The following is a 5,488-nucleotide window of genomic DNA, read 5'->3' as shown; positions in this document are numbered from 1 at the left end:
TCTCTCTCTCACTCTCTTTCTCAAATAAATATAATAAAACCTTAAAAAAGTATCAATCAGATCATGTCTCTGCCCTGTGGCTTCCCACTGAGCTTAGGACAGAGTCTGCACTGACTCCAAGACCTACCCTTCCGCTCTTCCCAGTTTTCAGATGAAGAAACAGGTGTAGCAACGAGTCTGAGAGGGTGGCTCTGCGGGGCCTGCAGATACAGAGATGTTGAGCAAGACTTGCAGTGTACACCTTTCGGGCGCCCCTGGTCTGGGGGGAAACTCAGACAAGTGAGCCAGTGGCCGAACCATGGGGCTCTTTCTCTCCTCAGAACCTTCCCACGTGCTGTTCCGTCTTGCGAGCTGCTGCTATTCCCTTCGCTCACCAGTAAGTTAAATCCTGACTGGTCTTTGGGCCTCCCTCAGAAATCATCCCCCGCAGGGAAGCCCTCCTTGGTTCCTCCAACCCCCCAATCTATGTTGGTCCTTTGTTATATTCTTCTAGCCAATGGTGTGCTGGAAAGCTGGGGGTGGCGGAGGGGGTGGGTGGGTCCTGATTTGCAGCATTTTCCAGTTTCCATAGTGTGGACACTCTGGGCACAGGCAGCTTCAAGCTGCCAGTATTAATGATACCACTGAACGCAGAGTGAAGACCCGTGTGCGACCAGCCCCGGAGAACCCGCCAAGCCCAGTCTGCAAGTACCAGTGGGCTTCGAGCCAGGGCTCCCCATTCACGTGCACGCGGCCCTTTCCTTACAAGTCTTCCCCGCTGGGCTGTGCGGTGTCTGCCGCGTCCGCCTCTCCCCACCTGGGTCTAGCACAGTGTCGGGGACGTCACGGGCCCCCAGTCGGCTCTCCAGGAAGGAAGGGGAAGGTGGAATGGGGATGGGATGCCCGTTTCCTGCTTTCTCAGCCAGCTTCCACCGGAGAAACAGAGATTTATTTTAAGGAATTGGCTTATATGATTGTGGGGTCTGGCAGGCACCTTTGGAATCTGCAGGACAGATCTGCGAGCCGGAGAGACTCTGCCATCCACGGGCAGAATCTCTTCTTTCTTACAAAAACCGAGTTTTGCTCCTAAAGTCTTCAACAGATTGGATGATGCCCACCCACATTACTGAGGATGATCTTGTACTTCAAAGCAACTGATTATAGATGTGAACCCACTGACAAAAGGCCTTCACAGCAACGCCCAAGTGAGTCTAACTAGCACACCCCTTTTAGGCGAGCATTCTTTTCCTTACTCTTTGAGGTCCCTGCTGGAATCATTTCTCCCCAGGGCATGTCCAGTGCCTTCAGAGTGAGTGTTGGGGTGGCCAGCCCCCTGCGACCAGGGAGCTTCCTGATGCACCTTGGGGCCTGCATCCCAGGAGCATGCCCCCTCTGGGAGGTCACCGCACCCAGATTCTGGTGTCTGAGTGCAGGGCCCCAGCCAGGAGCCCCTGCCCTGGGACAGACTCAGCTTCATGGCACCAACGTGGGAGGCCCTGGGAAGCTCCTGGGGACTCACAGGAGACTGAAACGTTAAGCCCCGGGGCACTTCTCCCGGCCCAGCTGGGCTTCCTCCCACTGGCTCAGGGCCTGGCTGCCTTGTTTTCCTCCCTAGCCGGCCACTGCCCACTCCTTCCCCTGAGACCCAGGACACCGCCCTCCTGATTCTAAAGGGACCTGAGCAGAGCTGATAAGGAGCAGATGTGGCAGAGTCCAAGGTTCTGGGCTTTTAACAGTTCCTCTCCCCACACTCGGCCCCCTCTCTGAGAGGGTCCAGGGCCCATCAGAGACTTGTAGCTCCTCTTTTTGTAGCCATGAGCTTGTTTCCCTGTCGTCATGACGCCTGCACTCAGGGCCCCCCCCCCCCGCAAGACCCTCCAGGGGGCAGCAGGGGCTGGGGGAGCACAGCTGACAGCTTCCCCCAAGTCCGCGTTGGAAGCCTCCTCATTAGGCAACTCCTGTCTTCCTGGGGCCTCAGCCTGCCCCCTGGGGTTCCCCCACCCCGACAGTTTTCAGCGTCTGTCCCCAGAGCGGGGGGAGAAAGGGCACCCCCTCCCCGGGGATGGGAGGAAGACGTTCTTCCTCTGTTGAGCCCGTCACAGACACTGACTAACCTTTTCCAGGGCCATGTTAGGCCACTTTCCAAAAGAGGAAACAGGCTCAGAGAGCTTAAGTAGCTTGTCCAAAATCTCACAGTGGAGTCAGGACTCAAATTTAGCTCTGACACTCAGGCCACCTGTTCCATACCAACCCCCACAGCAGGCCCGCTCCGCGGTGGAAAGAGGCACACGAGACCGTTACCCTTTAGACAGGAGCTGTGCATAAACCCCAGGCCTGTAGTAGCGGGAGGGTCCCGCAGAGCCCCGTGCCACTAGGCATGAACCAAATTCAGATAAATACAAGAGCCCATGCGAAGTTCTGATCATCCTTTGGCTTCCCAATAAAGCCCTCTAATCATGATGAGTAATGGTTGCAAGGTGGGGCTGATGGGCCCCCATGGCAAGGATGCAGAGTTCCCATCCTACCCGGGGACACCCGAAGAATCACTGATGTGCTGTCCTTTCTAGCTGCGGAAAGGATTTTCTGGAAGGAAGGGTTTTATGTACGCTTTCACACTTAACATGCCTATGAGGAAGAACTGTCATGCCCATTTTTCAGGTGAGGAGACTGAGGCTGGGGTCATTATTTGTCCAAGGTCCCATAAACGATAATTGACAGAGGCAGGTCTATCTGGCAACAAAACCCTTGTTCTTTTTTTTTTTTTTTTAAGTTTTTATTTATTTGACAGAGAGACACAGCGAGAGAGGGAACGCAAGCAAGGGGAGAGGGAGAGGGAGAAGCAGGCTTCCCGCCGAGCAGGGAGCCCGATGCGGGACTCCATCCCAGGACCCCGGGACCATGACCTGAGCCGAAGGCAGACGCTTAACGACTGAGCCACCCAGGCGCCCCAAAACCCTTGTTCTTTGAACCATATCACACCAACTCTTTACAGAAGCTTGTCCCAAGTGATCTTCCCCAAAGTGATCTCCAGTGTGGGCTTCCAAGTTCTTAACCAGAATTTGATTCTGTCCCAGGGGAGCGTGACTACGGACATGATTATTTTCTGCCGTACAGACCTGTGGCTCATTGTATACAGATACTCTGGCTTCCAGAACGGCCATCGGGTCCTTGTGAGTCTGGTCAAGGACGTCAGGCCCTCCAGAGACGGGTAAGGGGTCCTCTGGAGCTCGAGCCCATTCCTGTCCCGCATCCTGGGCTCCCTGCCAAGCCTGCAACCCCTTTCTGCTCCCTTCCCAGCCCAGGCCTGAGCAGTTGCAGCCAAAATGGGCCATCGGGCCAGCAACATGGGCGTGCCCACTCCCAGGAGCCGAGTGTGGTCCTGATAGCAGGTTCCCCAGGCCAGGCCCCGCCTGGGATGGAGCGCCCCAACTGTTTCGGGATCCCACTGTGCAGCCTGGCTCACTCGCCAGGTGTGGGTGGTGTCCACGTCCAGCTGGTGGGATGGGTGTGGGGTGGTGGACAGAGCCTGGCATTGAACAGGGTGACTGTGGTTGAATGAGCTCCCTGGATCTGTGCCTTCTGACTGTTAGAGACGGCGTGCTGAGAGCTGGCAGTTCCTGGAGCTGCCCTCTGTCCTGCCCTGTACAGGTCACTTCACGGAGAGACCTCGTGTCTTCTGACACCAACCCTGTGGGGGCAACTACTATTCTCACTTCCATTTGCAGGCAGAAAACTGAGGACCAGGGAGCTCAAGTGACCTGCCTTAGGTCACACAGCCAGTAGGCAGCTGAGCCAGGCCTGGAACCCAGGCAGTGTGGCTCCGGGGCCTGCAGTCTGAGCGCCCCCAGTGCCTGTGGTGGGAGACGGTGGTCATGCCTTAGAGAGAAGAAGCTGCTCCTACCTGTCTGTGCCTTGGTTTCCCCATCTGCAAGATGCCAGATGTCCCCTTATCCGTTACTGAAGCGAGTGATCATTCGATGGCTCTTCAACAGACGGCTCCCACAAGTGAGCCAGGCGGTTCCAGGTGCTGGGGATGGAGTGGTGAACAGATCCAAGAAGCCCCTGATCTCCTGGGCCTGGCATTCTAGGGCAGGGACAACAGAGAGCGGACAAGCTAGCGAGCGTGTTCTTCGTCAGGCGACTGAGTGACGTAAGAGGTGTGAGAACTCAGAGCAAACTTCCAAATGACTCCATCCTCCCCAGAAAGGATCTCGAGAGCCCAGTGCCATGTCTGCACAGAAACGGGGTCCAGGATGTATTAGGGCTGTTGTGGGGTGAATGTGGTTTTAACCTTATGTGCCAGGTACTTTAACCGGATCCACCTGATTTTGTCCTCCCCATGACCTCTGCGGTAGGTTTTATTATTTCCTTTTCAGAGACGAGGAAACAGGGTCAGAGACGTTAAGCAACTTGCCCAATGTCACACACTGTAAGTAGGACCACTGGGATTCAGGGAAACACCCCGATCTGAAGTCCAGGGCCTCCCACTCCCGGGGCTACCTACATATGACAGAATTTCAACATGCCGAGAGTTCTTACTTTATGAGCCTAGATTCAAATCAGCAATGCCTGATGTCAGAGGAGCAGAATTTTTCATGCATTCATGTGACCTTATTCCAGGTTCTGTCCCAGCAGCGCTGTGGTCGGGGGTGGCGGGGATGGGACCCCAGAGGTAACTAAGCTGTGGGGGGTCCTGCCCTGCGGGAGCTCGGGGTTTCATGAGAGGGTTCCGGGCCTGGGACTGGGAATCCCAGCGATGTTTGGGGGTACCCTGATAAGGCACAGGTCAGCGCCCTTTGCAGCACTGATTAAACATTTCCCATATGACGGGGTTGGGCAGGGCTGGCTTCCGTTCTGGCTCTGGGCCTGTCACTCCCTTGCTGTGTGACTTACTGCGAATCCCTGTGCTCTCTGGGTGTTAGGGCGTCACATGGGGGTGGGCTGCTTGGCATGGGTCCTCCAGCCTGACCCCCGTCACTCCAGGAGGAAGATAAGGCCCTGTCAGATGTGTGGGAGGCTGGGTAGATACACTCCTCCCTATTGATCGTCCAAAGGATGTGAAGCCTGCACAGGGACAGCCTCGGTGCACCTGTCATACCTGGAACCAGAGACGCTTGTCCCGAGCAAGTGTGGGGTCAGGCAGCACAGTGGCCTCGATAGGGAAGCTCAGTAGCTCTGAGCACCGACTTTTAGCTTCCAAACCGGGGCCTGACTCCTCGCTCTACCACCAGCCGGCTATGTGACTTTGGCCGAGTCACCCAGCTTCCCTGAGCCTCCGTTTCCTCATCCATAAAATGGAGATAAGATTTGCAGGGAGCCTAGCACAGTGCCTGGTAGCTGCTCACTCAGTGCACAGGAGCTGACCACGGGTGGTTAGGAAGCTGAGGATGACAGGCAGTGAAGCATAAAAGCTACCACTTATGAGCACCGACTGCATGCCAAAGCAGAGGGCGCAGATCGGGTTCTCCACCATGGTCATACGTGTGTGTGTGTGTGTGTGTGTGTGTGT

Source organism: Callorhinus ursinus, unplaced genomic scaffold (assembly GCF_003265705.2).
Source record: "Callorhinus ursinus isolate GAN/ISIS: 27379988/994484 unplaced genomic scaffold, GSC_fseal_2.0 scaffold4, whole genome shotgun sequence".
In the NCBI taxonomy this organism is placed as follows: domain Eukaryota; kingdom Metazoa; phylum Chordata; class Mammalia; order Carnivora; family Otariidae; genus Callorhinus; species Callorhinus ursinus.
Note: the sequence above shows the minus strand (reverse complement) of the source record.